This window comes from Marmota marmota, unplaced genomic scaffold, assembly GCF_001458135.2.
Source record: "Marmota marmota marmota unplaced genomic scaffold, marMar, whole genome shotgun sequence".
In the NCBI taxonomy this organism is placed as follows: Eukaryota; Metazoa; Chordata; class Mammalia; order Rodentia; family Sciuridae; genus Marmota; species Marmota marmota.
Window position 1 is genome coordinate 1,504,067 of NW_026000138.1, and position 15,832 is coordinate 1,519,898.

Sequence of the window (15,832 nt, forward strand, 5' to 3'; positions counted from 1 at the left end):
GGGAGGGAGGCAGAGGGAGGGAAAGAGGGCACACATGGAGGACTGGGTGGGACGTCTGCAGGGCCAGGCCTGAGGGTGGTGTCCTCTTGTCCCAGGGCCTCTTTTAGCTCCAGGGGACTAAGGAAGAGGCAGTTGGAAAGCCAGATGGCGTGGAGCAGATGAACAATTCATGAAGGACATAGGGGAGGCCTCCAAGGGGACATCGCAAGGGTCCCAGTGAGTGTGTCTGCCCCTGGATGCAAGTCCTTGTTCTTGGTTCAGGGCTTGGGCTGTGTGTCCACGTTCTCATCTGTCAGGATCACAGGCTGGCAGAAGTGGGAGACATGGACAGGCCTTTTAGAGACCATCCAGCCCTGTCCTCATCTGCAGAAGGGGAGCCAGGGCCTGGCCAGGGGAGCCGACCCTCACAGAGTTGGTCAGCGGGAGCCCTGCTCCAAACCCCACCCAGGGATCCCTCATGGCACACAGGGCATCCTGTCCACATCTGCCCAGTGTGTGAATTCCTGCTCTGGTCAGGACGATGGGGAGTCTGGGAATGAAACCATGGGCTGACCATCGGGCTGACGGGTGGTGACCTGAGTCCTCTGTGGGGTCTCTTGAGAGGTTCTGGCCTTGGTGCAGCCGTTGACATTCATACCAGCCTTCTCCGGCAGCCACCCGGGACACCAGGAGTGGACGGTGGGTTCTTCCCAAGGCTGGCTTACGCGCTGCCCCTGGCAGTGACTCGTGTGTGGGAGAGTGAAAGATGTCCTTCCCACGAACCCTAGAGAACCTGACAGGGGCCTCTACCTCTGCAGTGGAGGGCTCGGACTCGGCCATTGTGTTGCTGCCATGTGGCAGTTTGGACAGGCTTTGTGGGGATTGTATCCCTCTGATCATGGGTGTCAGCTGGGACCGCTTGACTTGGGCTGAGCAGGCATTTCCCAGGTGGCCCTGCTCCTGTGGCTGGTGAGGCGTGCCTGCACGTGGCTGGGTTCTTCACGGCTTCGTGACATCCAGGCAGGTGGCTCCCTATGCAGGTGGCTGCTGTCCCCCCAGAGTGGAAATGCAGAAGCATCCGATCCTGCCACTTTCCACCTTCCTGTTTCTTAATTTCTTTTACTGTGATAAAAATATACATAACATAAAATTGAACTCTTAGCCATCTTTAAATGCACAGCCAAGTGGCATCAAGTGACTACGCCGTCATGCAGCCACCACCACCATCCATCCACAGGACTCCTTGCACGGAAAACTGAAACCCCATGTCATTAGACGGTGCAGCCCTGGCTGGGCACCCGCCACGCCACTTCCTGGTCTCTGAGCCCGGCTGCTCTGTCTCCTCGTGTAAATGGAGTCCTGTGGTGGTCGTCTCTTGGTGGCTGGTTGATCTCGCTCGGCACAGTGTCTTCCAGGTGCATCTGTGTCACAGCGTGGCTTGGAATTCCCTTATTCTTTACAGTTGTGTGCATCATATGGATGGAGCAGGTTTTGTAGGCCCCACGCAGTTGCCTGGGCTGCGCCCGCCTTTCCGTAGCTGTGAACATGGCGAGCAGGTTCCTATTTGTAGGCCGCCTCTCGCCTCTCGCCTCTTGCCTCTCGGCCAGGGCCTCCTGTGGCATGGGTAGAAAGTTGGCACAGTGTCATTCCAACCCACTCTTGGTTGGAGGGCAGGCTGGATTCAAAGGGTGTGGCCACTGGAGGCCACCGGAGGAGCAGCCCATCACAGCCACTTGGGCAAGGATCCTGCAGACCTCTCAGGCAACCCCACCAAGGCCTGGCTCAGCCCGCCAAGGCTTCTGGAATGCTCTGGAATGCATGGGTGCCGTGGCCCTGGCGCTCTGGGCAGGGCCCGTGGAGGAGCTCGAGCCCCAGCCCAGCTGTTCCCTCCCTGGAGGGGACTACAGTTGCTCTGCGTCTTGCTTGCTGACGGCTGCGCCTCGTATTACATAATCTGTCTTTCTGTGCTGCACCAGGCCCTGGTTACTTGTCAAAAGTTTCCAAAAGCCAGTTGTATCAGCTCCAGGCAACTGGGGGTGCTGCCTCTCCCTCATAGTATTAGTCACTCTGTACTTGGCTAAATTTAACTTTTTATCATCCAAATGATATTTTTGTGGGCTTGGGATTTTACATAATGCTACCAACTGCTGCAGGCTAAGAATTTCTCCTTTTTGTTATGCGTGTGCGCGCTTGTGCATTGTGCTGGTTTTTTCCCCTGTGAACTCTTGCACACTCAAGCAAGCACAGCTGGGTTCCTTCTCTCCAGCTCTGCCTTCCCAGGTCTGGGTTTCATGCCTCCAGGCTCTGCCATGGCCGCCCACCCACTGGGAGAGGAGGAGTCCTTCGGCCTCACAGTGGCCCTCTGACCGTCCGCACCCCTGTCACTGCAGAGCCCTCACCCAGGGTCTCCTGGGGCCCTCTGCCTCCAGCAGTCTGGGCTTGGGAAAGAGCAGCATGCTCATGAGCAGGAGAGGGAGGAAGCTGAAGGGACAGCAGTGAGAGAAGCAGCCAGCCTCCCTGTGGGGTCTGGGTGGCAGGCCCTTCCCTGGGCCTGGGTGGGGGGCAGGCACAGGCGGAGGCCCAGGGCTGTTCCTGATGAGAGGGTGGGTGGAGACCCGCTCTCAGGAGGGCCTGGCACAGCATGTGGGGAGGTGGGCCTGTAGGGCAGCCATTCTAGCCCCTGGAGCCCCTTGCCTGGAAATGGCTGCACAGTGGGCCCTACCCGGGGGTCTCATGGGCCTGGAGGTGCCTCCTTCCTGGTGAGGAAGCAGGGTCAGCTCAAGGGGGCAGAGGAGTAGAAATAACAGGACAGAGGCAGTGACCGTCAGTGCTTGGACCAGGCAGTTGCTTTGACTGGCTGCTGGACTCAGGCTCTGTGACATAGCCACTAGTGTCCACTGCCTCTCAGATAAGGAAGCCAAGTCCAGGGAGGCTCAGTGCTGCTCCGTCCTCAGAGCCAGGCTGTGGTAGACCAGGTGTCTGTTCTGTCCATCTGCAGGCCTTCTCAGCCTCTGGCTTTGTCACCTCTCCAGGCTAAGTGGCTTCCCACTTAGTGGCTGACCCGCCCAAACATCGGATGCCAGCTGTGCCCTGCGCTCTTCCCTGGCATCCTTAGGCCGACTCTGGCCTGATCTGCCCTCCCAGGCACTGGTTTTCAAAATGGATGGTGTGTATGGCAGGATCAGGCAGAACTGGAATTTGCCTCTGGTCCCAGGACAAAAGGGAAACTTACTCTTTTGAGTTTTGAGAGTTTTTCAAAATGCACATGTATTTCTTGATTTAAATTAAGCAACATTATTTTATTTAAAAATTAGGAACCCCCAGGTATATATACTCAGAAGAGTCAAGATTACATGTCCACAGGAAAACTTGTTCACAAATACTCTCATCAGCCTTGTTCAAACAGTCAAAATGTAGAAAGAACCAGCTGTCCTACAGCAGACAGGTGGAGAAACAATGTGGCCAGTCCACACAGTGGAATATTACTTGGCCATTAAAAGCAGTGATTCACTTCTGTGCGCCAAAGGCCGGAACTGAGAGCATAATGCTAAGTGGAGAAGCCAGACACAGAAGGCGCCTGTGGGTTCCATAATGCCAAAGAGATACAGAATACAGTGTGTGGCCTCCGGAAGAGGCAGACCCCTAGAGGCAGAAAGCAGATGGGTGGTTGCCAGGGCCCGGAGGAGGGAGGACAGGAAATGACCACTCTTGGGCACAGGGTTTCTCTTAGGGTGATGAAATGTTTCAGATGTGAGTGTGCTGATGGCTGGACCCTTACCACAGCCCCCACCCCCAGTCCTCCAGCCACCCGCCTCAGGCTCCATGTCGTCCAGGGGTGAGGCCAGCTCATGACACTACCCACTTGCTTGGAACTCGAGCTCCCAGCCAGGGCCAGCTCGAGACACGCGGACGTCTGGGTAGGCTTGCAGCTTGGCGCCCCTTCAAGCCGGTATTCTTTAAGTGTTTGTTTGACATTTATTTAGTGGGGATGAGGAGAGACTGATAGGCTATTAATAGAAACCGTATAGAGAAACAGATTCACTTACTCGTTCACTCCCACCGCCCCACTCGGCACCAGGGAGCTGAGAGACGTTTAGGGAAGCAGTTCTGACTTCTGCCGTTCCTGTGGGTCTCCGAGGCTGTTTTTGTTTTGTTTTCCTGTTTTCTGTCCCCTGTGATTCCCCACGTCCTTTGAGAAGCACAGTGAAGACGTAGTTTGAAAACTCTCAGGGGTGGAGGGCTTTCCTTTAGTCCCTGGGCCCAGCAAGCGGGGGGGTGTCACTTGGTTTCAGACCCTTGGCCCCAGGACCTTGGCTATGGTCATCAGGGTGCCTCCAGGGCTCTCAGCAAGGAATCCCGTGTTGTTGTGGGTTTCGTTTCCCTTCAGGGCGTGGACTTTATGTGAGGGGGTCACTGCCTCCACAGGCAGCAGCTTTCCATGTCATTGCGGGGGTATTTTGTGCCCTGCTGGTCTGGCTCCTCACCAGATCCTGCCTTCACTTACTGGACTTTAAAAATACGGTTTTTTTTGGGGGGGGGGGTCAGAAATACCATTCCCCTGGCACCCCTCCTTGCGTTCCAAGAGCTCCTTTTTTCTCCTTGCCCCTGTGGATCTAATTCTGCTGGGTGTGAGTCACCATTGACCTTCTCACCCACGGGGAGGCATCCTGAGGTGTGGAGGGGCCTTGCCTGCCAAATCTGGTCACCCTTGGCCGGGGTGTCACCGTGGTGAGCACTCAGCCTGTGTGGGATTCCTGACCTCCCAGTGGGGGGATGCTGCTGACCCTGCCGTGTTGGGGTGGCAGTGACCCTGAGAAGCAGGTATAGGGCCCTGCAGAGGCACCTGAGCAGTGTGCAGGAGCCCGGGAGCTGCACCCTAGGGCCCTCTAGGACCTGGGATGCTTTATTGTGCAGGGTCCATGTGGGCACGGACTGAGGCCCTGGAGCTGAGGGCGGAGGCGGGCTGCCGAGGAGCCTAGGTCCTCAGAAGTTGTCTGCAGCCCTGGCTGTGGCTTCCCTGGGAGCGTGGGCTGGTGGGGGCGTGTGTGAAGAGCCCGTTCCCGCACCGCCCACCGCCTGCACCAGGCTCTCTGCGCCTCCCATTCCCTCCTCTCCTGCTCTGGCTCCTGCATCTGTGCTGCTCGCTGGCAGTTGATCACTTTGTCATTCTGAGCCTCCATTCAGTTCCCCTGGGGTTGTCTTATACCTGTCAAGACCTGCTCACCCTCTAGGGGCACAGACGGGTACCTGAGGGGCCCGGGCGCCTGGCTCAGCCTGTAAAGCAGGGCTGTCCTGGACTTGGGGCTTCGGTTCCTGGACCCATCCAGCATCCACAGCCTGCAAGGGAGCTGCCTTCTGGCCGTGGTCATCAGGGGTGCCTCCCAGGCCACTGCCTGCTCCCTGCTCATAGGTACAGGGGTTCCAGGATGTCTTGTGCTGCACTGTAGCCTGGGGGTGTCCTGGGTCCTTGTTGGAGCCCCAGACTGGGTGGCAGCTTCAGTGGCATCTGTGGGGTCGGTTGGACTCAGGAGTCCCTGGAGGCCCCTCTCTCTTGCAATTCTATTGTGTGCTCATCTTGGCCTTGGTGGCTTGCAAAGGGGGCGTCCCGTCCCACCATCCAGCTGGAGGTCCTACATCTTCTGTCTGAGTGCTCTGGGGCACACACCCCTGCTCTTCTTCCTGCTTTGTCTGGTTTTCCAGCCCCTCACCCTCCCCAACTCACAGTTTGGGGTTCTCTGATCCCAACAGGGTTCCTGGGTGAAGACCCTAAGGCTTCCAGGAGGGGAAGGAGGCAGCTGTGCTTGCGGGTATGGGTCCAGCTCCCGGCAGTTCCCTCAGCACGGGGCAGTGTCAAGGTGCACCCGTCACCAGTTCTAAGCCAGAACTTGCTCCCTGAGAGCACCCTGGACTGGGTCACTTTGTAAAGTGGAGACCCCCTCACTCAGATGTCCCGTTCTATCCTCTTGTTCCAGGGGGACCGGGCTTTACGTCGTTGCTCTGGTGAGACTGGCTCTGCTGACCTCCCTGCGGATTAGCATGGGTGATTGGGAGTCCCGTCATCTCACCTCCCTCCTGTTGGGCTTCTTCCTGCAGGATGCTGGCACGTGTGTCCTGGTCCCCGACACCCTTCTGTGGGCCTACTGATCCGTTCCTCTTCGGTGGCAGGGACATCAACGGAGCCACTCAGACCTGCAGGTAAGGCCACGCCCTGCACAGTGATCAGCCTCCTGGCCTTCAGGGTTTGGGTGTGTGGAGCCCGTTGCCCTTTCCTCCTCCCTTAAAACCCTGACCATCTGATCAACATGGGGTAGGTTGTGTTCATTGATTACGCTTCTTACAAATATTGGTCTATGTTCCTCACATAGGAAGGACCTACATCCTATGTCTGGTACCTCTGGATTCCAGATTTGATACCACCCTGGGGCCCCGGTGGCACCCTGGGTGGCTCTTTGCCACTCCTGCCCTGTGCTACCCACTCCGGGACCCTTGGAGTTTTGCCTTGAAGATGGCGGCTCCTTCCAGAGCAGAGCCCTGGCTCCAGCCTCGCCCTGTTGCCCACCAGCTGTGGTCAGTGGTCAGTGGCCCAGAAACCAGCATGGGCGTGTTTTCACGGATACTCTCCCTCTGGGCACTCACTCCCCAGAGAGAAATGGAGGCCGGTGCACTAGTGGCCGCCTCAGGACCAGAGATTGAGTGGCAGATTCCTGGCACCCTCCACCTTCTGCCCAGCGGAGAGCAGAGCCCCGCCCGTCCCCGCCCGCCTCTGGCCTCTATACTTCCTATGCCCCACCCTGCCCTTTGTTCATGCCGAGGCCTTTGGTGCCTAGAACAAGAGCAGAAGTGGTTTCCTCTCCTTTCCTGGACTCCCCTGCCCCCTTCCCCCATGTACTCTTCGGTTAGTGTGAGCTTTGGGGTCCTAGAGCCTGGGTCTTCCATCCAGGGAAGCTCAGAAATTGGGGAGGGGGGCAGTTGAGGTCCCTAGCCTCTGCTTTGTGGGGCTGGCCGTGGCCTTTCAAAGCACCATCTATGCCAGTCTCACAGCAACGCTGCCCAGCGGCCACTGGCGTCTTGTTTCACAAGAGGGAGTCAAAGCTGAGGTGCAGAGATGGCAGATGTCAGACTCACAGTCACACAGCTAGTCAGTGCTGGCTTTGGGACTGGACCCCAAGTCTGAACTTGGGAGCCTGTGGTCTGAATTTCCAAGTTTAGCCCCTGATGCAGGGACCCTGGTTCAGGCCCAGGCCCAGGCCTGGATTTCAGCCTGGCTCCGGCCCTCCCAGGCCTCCCTCCTTGCTGGGTGGGTGCCTGGCAGGGTGCCCAGGGCCCAGGCTGCCTGTGGCAGGGCGAGTGTGTCCAGCTGAGTCTCAGGCGGGCGCCGCGGGCTGTTTTCTTCTCCGACTGCTCACCCTCTTTCCTTGCTGTGAAAAGGCCCGGGTGTGAAGGGGCGAGGGTGCTATGTTGTGTCTTTGCTTTTTGTTTTGTTTTAGTTCACTTTCTGAGGTGTCTCAGCTGCTGGGTGGGGGTGGGGCGTAGTAATGCTCAGCTCCGACGCCAGGCTTCTCCAGGGGTCACTGCTGCTCACTGGGGTTGTGCCACATGCTGGGGGCCTTGGCCTCCCCCTCAAGGCAGGAACCTGGGTGAGCTGCTCCAAGGGACCCTGCCCCAGCAAGCCTGGGCTTCCTGCTTCCTTTCTTACAGGAAGGGGTTCTTCTCCTGCTGGGCAGCTGCATTCCAGAGAGGGTTGCAGAGAGGACATCCTGTGCCTGCTTCCCCTGGAGGTCCTTGCTGGGACCCACAGTGTCCTTAGGAGTTCTGTACCTACTCACTTATCCTGAAAATATTTATTGAATATTTATGGAATGCTTGGCATGTGCCAGGTATTACCCCAGGTGCCAGGCACACAGCTATGCCTGGGGCAGACAGGAGTCCCCACAGGCCGGAGCTGCTGCCCTGCGTGCTCTGTGCTTTGCTGATGCTGCTCCAGTGTCTCCCCGCTCCCTCTTCCTCTCCTGCCCGTCAGGTTCCATTTCAAACACCTCCTTTTCTCTGAAGCTCTTTGCAGGCCCCTGACCCACGCTAGCCGCCCCCCTTCCCCGTGTCGTCACAGCAGTTCCGATGACAGAATTCTTGGCACCATACGCCAACATGGCAGGATGGTCAGGATCACCCCCTGAGCTCCTAGGAGCTGGTGGCCACGATGGGCATAGAGGCCACTGTGCTCTGGGCAGAGGGAGGTTGCGGGTGGAGAGAGGCAACCCTGGGCAGGGGTGGCTGAGAACGCCCTTCCAGGCTCTCTTTGGGAGCCCCAGGGCTTATATTTAGACAAGTTCCTTCCTCCAGAGGAGCCGGGAGCCTTTTCTTTCAGAAGGTGGGGTAGGGGTAGGGGGTGGCAGTGGGGGGCCGGGGCAGCACTGGTGTTTCTCAGCACAGCCTGGCCATCTTCTGCATCCACCTGACTCAGAGTGGCATCCAGAGAGAGGGTCTGCCCCAAAGAAGGGGCCCCCATAGGGAGAGCCCCACCCCAGCGCTGCCCTACTAGTTGGAGATGGTTGAGCGGAGCCGCTGTTCACCTTGCGACCTTGTGGCAGACACAGGGGGAGGGTCTGGGGCGCAGGCAGTGGCTTCCTTCCGGACTCCCCGTGGGAGGGGTGTTTCCTGCCATTGTCTCCATGACAGGCCTTGGCAAGGGGACTGCCTCCTGAGGAGGAAGAGAGCTGAGAACTGAGGCAGGACCTCCACCTGAGTAGCAAGGGACACAGGCTCCTGGTGGGCCTGGCCTGGCCGGTGAGGAATCCACCTGCGCCAGCCCACAGGCCGTTTTCACCCCTCCTCTGGGCAGTTCTGCCCCCTGGGAGCTGGCCTAGGCTGGGTGGGTGGGTAGGGAGAGGTTAGGAGGCTGTCCACCTAGAGCAGAGGGAGGCCAACAGGAGAGGAGGCCTCGGAACAGGAGGCTGCCCTGAGGTCTGTGAGGACAGAGCTTCCTTCTGAGCTCTTTGTGGTCCCCATAATGCTGGCAGGAGAGCCGGGAGGGACCTGACTCTGACCCATGTCCATGTCCTGGCTTGACTCTCGACTCCAGCCCCCTCCAGCTCTGCCAGGTCGTGGGCTTCAGCGGGAGATCACTGGGGCCTCTCCCTGCTCCCTGCCCCTCCCCCAGGCTGGCCTCTTCAGCCTTCCGCCCAGGCAGGACAGCAGTCAGACACAGAGGGTCAGTGAGAGCCACTTACTGCACTGCCTTCCACAGCACCTGGCTCCTGAGGCCGAGCGGTGAGAGGAGAGGGGTGAGTGTCATGGGTGCGTCTGGGGACCAGAGACCGGCCTGTCCCTAAGCGCGGTGCTGCCACAGGGCCTGTGCCATGCTTGCCCGAGGTTCAAACTGTGCCTGGCCGTGTCTCCCTCCCTCCCGCCTGTCTTCTGGTCCGAGCTGCCTGCATCTGTTCACGCCTCCTGCTCCCTGGACATTGGTGGGGAGGTCCTCCTGCCACTCCTCTCAGGCAGAGTATGCGGTTCTTTTCTTTCCATAGTCACCCACTTAACTCTAGAGCTGTACGGTCACTTTTATTCCTGGGGAGTGTCCAGAGCTAGGAATTCTCAGAGGGATTCCCAAGAGGGTATTCAAGCGGGAGGGTTGTGTGGCTCTGCTGTGTTCCCTGTAGCAGTACGAGTGACCCCAGGTGGGTCCAAGTGTGTGACAGCCATTAAAAATTCTGCAAACAATAGACCAACAGGGAGTGGAACAGATGTTAGATGATGATCAAAGCTAAACAAAGCTGAAAAGAAGGCCTAAGAAGGGACAATGACACAAAGGCCTGGAAAAGGTGAGGGAGAGAGCCAGGAAGGTCCCCTGGGGAAGAACATATGGGCAGAGCAGACAGCCTGTGCAAAGGCTCTGAGGCAGGAGCTGTTCAAGAAGCTGGAGTAAGTAAGGGGAGGAGGTGAAAGAAAAATGAGCCTGCATGGAGTAGGGCCTTGTAGGTCAGGTCGGGGCTTTGATCTTGACTCTGAGGTGCTGCAAAGCTGCTGAAGTCAAGGGCCAGTATCCAACTTGTATTATAAAAGGATGGCTTCTGGCTACTGTGTTAAGGGTGGGGTGCAGAGAGGGAGCAGGGAGACCAGGGGGAAATGATGGTCACAGCAGGAGGTACAGGGCGCCTAGACCAAGCTGGCACAGGGGCCTTTGCAGCACATGTTTAGCACCCCTGGGTTCAATCCCTTGTACCCTCAGGGCCTTTGCAGCACATGGTTAGCACTCCTGGGTTCAACCCCACCCCCCCAAAAATAGAAAACGAAATCTTCTAGGTCCGACTTTTCATGTAAGCTCAGGGGAAACAGAGTCTGTAAAGAAAGCTGCCTGTCTAGTCACACAGCAAATGGTTCGGCCCAAAATCGGGGCTTTTGGAATCTAACATTTCTGCAGCTGGATCAATGGGTGGCTCAATTGGTGGAGGTTTGGGGGCTGGAGGGAGAAGGGCTGTCCAAGGCCCAGGAGACAGAGCCCTGGGACCCTTAGTGCCATGGCCAGGAGACGAGGCTTTGTGAGCTGAGGATCTTGGCACTCTGGGTAGCGTTAGACCTTAGCTGGGCTGCAGCCTTGATGTCACCCGAGGCCCTGGCCGGATCCGAGTGGAAGTTCTCAAGTACTATCCATTCATTGTTTATCGAGTAAGGTATCCCAGTCCTCAGGAGCCCACAGTCCCAGGGAGGCAGACAGGTCGACTAAGGAAGCACATGCAGTGATCCTAAGCCCACGTTTGAAGTGTGTGCAGGGAACTGTCAAGGTCAGGGCATCCATTGTTGATCCAAGATAAGGCACTGAACACTCTCTGCAGCCACCAAATACCCCTGGTGAGCACAAGCCAGAGACCCATGTCCACCAAGATGTTCTGTTTGAATCCATGATTTAGTCTATTAATGCAGGGGCACAGGGGCTGGGGAGTGGCTCAGTGGCAAAGTGCTTGCCTCATGTATGAGAGGCCTTGTGTTCCATACTCAGCCCCACCAAAAATAAACAAAAAACCGAGAGTGGGCAGCAGAGACTGGTTAGGGTCTGGGTCTCTGCCCTTCAGCTGTGTCACTGAACTCTGAGGACTGACTTGGCCCAGTCCACTTGCTGGGAGGCCCTGTGGGCTCATCAGTGTGCTTCTTTGGAGGAGAAGGAAGGCTGGTCCCTTTTGTGTTGGCTTGCAAGGCTGCTCTGGTGACAGGCTGTGTTGTGCCCTGTGACCAGCAGGGTACAGGAGGGGCTGTGCTATCCCAGTTTGGCAGGGGGAGACCTGGATGTCACCTGTAGATTCTTCAGCACAGGGCTGTGTGGGGAAGTGGAGGGAGATCTTGCTTTTGCTCTTTTGGGGGAGGTTGAAGCTGGAAGCCAAAGGAGGCAGAAAGATCCAGCTGGACTTTTTCCTTGGCCATTTAACTCCGATCTTCCCCGCTCGCAGTAAACTGTCCAGGAGGGACAGCTTGGAGACTGCTGCAGTGGTTGCTTTACAAACTGCCTCCAGCAGCTGCCCTTTTCTAGGTGATCACAGGACACAGCTGAGGACCAGAGGTGGGGGAGCAGGGACTGGCCTCCCGGAGGCGGGGAGGCCTGGCCAGGTCGGTGCTGGGAGCCTCTTGTTCTTGTGAAAGCCAGAAGTTGGTGCCTTCCTGAAGCTGGGATGGCTGAGGCAGCGTAGCAAAGAAACTAGAAATAGCTTGCTGACCTTGAGGGAGGCAGCTGCAGCGTCCCCTGCCCCATGTCCCTTAGCCCCCTCCCCTTGTGCTCCAGCCCTCTGGTCCGACGCTGCCTGCTGGGGCTGCAGCTCCAATACACATTCCCTGGGGCTCCACAGCATTTCCCTGGCGATTCTCAGGTGTAGACCATGCACCAGGGCCCCTGAGGTTGGGTGCTGTGCAGGTTGTGCCCTGTGTTGCCAGGAAGCCCTCTTCCTTTGGCTTCTGTTTTCCCAAGACAGAGGAACTTGTGGGCTCAGCCCGCCCCACACAGGAGGGGAGGCCCAGTGGATGGCTAACCAGCACGAGCCCCGCTGTGTGCCTGAGCTGTGCTGTGTGCTGCAGGTGAAAAGAATGAGTGTTTTGAGGGGCTTGGGAAGGAGAAGGACCCCCCACCCCCACCCTGTGTCCCTTCGTCCCTTCCCCCTGCCAGTCAAGTGCTGCCCTCTCTCCATTTTCATTCCAATAATGGATACCCTTGGGAAATAGGTCACATTTGCTCCCTAGCACTCTACTGTGGCCAAGTTCACTAACCGAATCAGGAAGCCCCACCAGTCAGGGAGACTGAGGCAGACAGGGTCGGGGAGGGACGTCTCTGTGGGGGCCTTGCCCCCTCTCAGATTGGCCCAGGATCCACCCATCTGATGTCCCACTCAAGGACACATCTGGGGTGCAGGTATTTTTTTAAAATTTTTTATTAGCTGTTAATGGACCTTTATTTTATTTACTTATTTATGGGTGGTGCTGAGAACCAAACGCAGTGCCTCAACGTGCGAGACAAGTGCTCTACCTCTGAGCCACAACCCCAGCCCCATGGTGTGTTGTTTTTAACCATTAAGGCTCTCCCACAGATTGCCTAGGTATGGAAAGGCCAAGGGTTATAGCCCAGAGCACTGCTGGGCACTCAGTGGGCATGCAGCATTGAGACCTTCCCTAGTGAGGCGGCTGCTGGCTGCCCCTGAGCCACGCCACCCCGGACACCGCCCGGTGCCTCAGCTTCCCATCTGTGGAACTGGAGGACATCAGGACCTCCTGTACGCTGTGCCCTCTGGGAGGGCTGGCCAGGGCTGACTGGTGTCAGAACCGGGATGGTCCCTCAGACCATGGGTGCCAGGGCATCTGCCAGTGATGTATTCAGCAGGTGCAGAGCCTGCCTTCTGGGTACTGCCCCTGGACCACTATCCTCTCCTGATTGCCCTGCGGATCTCCTCCACCCCAGGGACTGTGCCAGGTAGCAGTGGCCGTGGGGACCTGAGAGGTTGAAGGAGGGCTCTGGGACAGCGCTCGTGGGACAGCATACAAACTCAGGCCTGAGGTGAGCTCTGGGCACAGGCACGTGCAAGTCGGGCGTTAGTCCTCGAAAAGCCACAGCTCTGGCACCACAGGGCAGAACCCAGCCACAGCTCTGAGCCGCACCAGGCCCTGCTCTGTGACTGGCCAGACCCCTGGGGCGTCAGCACGACCTGTGGAGTCTGCTCAGGAGCCCTGGGGCTGCAGGTGTTGGGAGCCCCACCCACCCCAGCGGAGGTGACTGCTCCTTTGCCCGAGTGTCCCCCACCTGCAGAGCCTCTGTGCAGCAGCAGCTTCCCTGTTCTCCACAGAAAATGGGAGGCAGGTTCAGAGGGCAACTATGGCTGTCCTCCGCCCCGTCAGCCAAGGGAGTCCGGATGAGGTTCTGCTCTTCACAGTTTCCCCCCCCCAAAAAAATGACAGCTCTGGGACAGAACTGGGTGAGCGTGGCCTGAGTTCCCACTGTCCCCTGGCAGACATTCACTGCCAGGCAGTGGGATCCAGCAAGGAAGAAGAACTGGCCTTCTGGGATGGGGGACGGATGCAGGTTAGCGCTCACTGTGTGTGCGGGACAAGAGGCAGGGGTGGGGAGGCAGAGTCCAGGTGGAGCAGGGAGAAAGCAGCCGCTGACTGCCTGTGGGAGGGTTACAGAAGAAAGGGCATTTTAGCTGGGCTTTGAAGGGTGCAGAGGAGTTTTCCAGGAGAGAGGGGGAAAGGCAGAGGGAATGGCGCACATTGAAGCCTTCTGCTCTCAAGTTATTCGTGTGTCTGGGGAGTGCCAAGGAGCGCCAGACTGCTGCAGTGCAGGGTCAGGGGTGAAGGGGCGGAGGCTGGGGCCTGCACTCACCTGATCCCAGGATGGAGAGACTGAGGTCAGGGGACTCCTCGCCACCCTACAGGTTCCTATGACTTGTGTGTTGCTACCACCAGGGAGGAGCCACCCTTCTCCACTGCGTGTTCAGGGTCTCGCCAGGCCCCTCCCATGATGGGGTCTCCTGACATCCCCTGCTTGCCTCTCTAGCCCCAGCCTGGTCTTGATTTAGCTCATGCTCCTCCTACCCTCTGGAGCTCTGGCCCCTTCCAGGCCTCCCCTGAACATCTCCCCCAGGCCCCTTTGGGGAAGAACCACATTTGCAGATGGATCTCAGAGTGCCCGTTGCCCTCCTGGGAGCTCTCGGGTGTGGGATTCGTGCCAGTCTCAGCCAGAATGCTGTTTTTTTGGATGAGGACATTAAGCTCCCAGAGCACCAGCCCTTTGCTCACCGTGCCACTGGGGATGCAGCGGGTTTGAATGAGGTTCGTGTGGGCTCTGGAGGCTGAGCCTCTGACTGCTTTTCCCTCCAGGAGATCCTCAGTCAACTGGACACTGAATCTGGAAAGGAGTGGGCCTCCTCCATCCACTCCCCTCCCATCTCCTTCCCTGCCTGCGGGCTCTCTCTGCATCTCCCTCCCTACCTGGGGTGGGAAGCAGTCAGGTAATCAGGACCCACACCCGCTGTCCCACTGCTGGCCAGGGGCCAGGGCAGGAGCAGCTCCTGCAAGTCCTGGCGCAGGTGACCTGCTTTGTGAGCCTGTTCCTGCTAACTCTGGTTCTCTCCCCCACACTGGGCTGAGCAGCAGCTCTGATCAGCACTGACGTCAGGGAGCTGTGTCACCTTTGGTCTACCCTCAGCCTGGCAGCTGTGATGTATCGTTGGGACGTGTCCCCTGCCTCACTGCAGAGGGCCGAAGCCAGTGGGGGAAGAGGGATTATGTTGTTCCAATCTGGCTGTGGCTGCCTCCCCGGCCCTGTCCAGCTGTTCTCGTTCCCCACTGCCAAGCAGCAGATGTTGGGGTGAGGTCAGCCTGGGAGCCAGGGACCTGCCCATCAGCTTCACGTGAATGTCTTTGAGGCTATTTCTGGCCTTGCCATTATCCCAACGGCTTCAAGCGATAAATATAGACACAGATTGAAAAGCCCCAGTGGCGGGCGGGCAGGCAGCGCTGGGGAGCGTGCGGACGGGCCGGCTATAAATAAGCCTGCTGGAACACCCCCCAGCCACGCCGCCACCGCTGCGTGTGCTTGCTCTGCTTGCTCGCTCAGAAAGACAGCCTTCCTCCCCGACTGCCAGAGCGCATTTGTTCCTGCAGGGGGAGAGGGGACGGGAGAAGGCGCTATCCACTCTGTCCTCTGGTCTGTTGGGGACCTTGGACAGCAGGGCAGGCTGCTGGACCTGTTTGGCATTGGCAATGCTTAATTTCTTACAGAAGAGAAACGACGATGGCCCCGGATGAGGGGTCCAGGGGCAGCAGGGCTGCAGGGAAGTCGTGGTGTACTAAGGATGGTGGCCCCAGTCCAGGTGTCGCTGGGCCTAGAGGACTCCAGGGCCCTGGGTGGGAAGTCCTGCCGGAGGACGGCACAAGTCTCACTCTGGCGTCTTTCTCCCACGCGGCCGCCCTGGCTGGCTTTGTCTGTCCTCTGGTCCTGTCCTGGCTGGAAGCCCCTGACTGGCCGGCTGCTCGGCCTGTGTAGGCTGGAGCTGCAGGGCCGGTTCCCCCATCGCTCACCCCCCTTGCCTGCCTCCCCTCCCTTCCTTCCTGGATGTCCCTGCACTCTCCCTGGTCTCGTCCCCTCCCCACGTTCCCTCCTCTGGGCTGGCCAGGAAAAGAATCGAGTTGGCGAGGATTGAGGGAGCTCACCATGAATAAAATCCCGCTGCCGTGCAGCCGCCAGTCCTAGCAAGTGGCATTCATGGGCCTGTCCCCCTTCTGCAGCCTCAGGAAGCAGGGCCCAGAGCTGGGGTGTGTGAGCTGCTTGTGTTGCATAGATAAATGTCCCAGGAGGTTTGTGGACCGCAGATGGAGGGCTGCC

General features: G+C 58.3%; 1 protein-coding gene across 2 annotated transcripts in view; it reads left to right on the plus strand.

Annotated features, from left to right (window-relative positions):
• Nucleotides 1-5,951: 5,951 nt before the first annotated feature.
• Nucleotides 5,952-15,832, plus strand: part of Pitpnm2 (phosphatidylinositol transfer protein membrane associated 2) — a 95,867-nt gene continuing 85,986 nt past the window's right edge. For both annotated transcript variants that reach the window (XM_048785527.1, XM_048785526.1), the window contains exons 1-2: nt 5,952-5,979; nt 6,073-6,174. The gene's annotated coding sequence lies outside the window, so the exon portion shown is untranslated. The remainder of the gene's footprint in view (nt 5,980-6,072; nt 6,175-15,832) is intronic.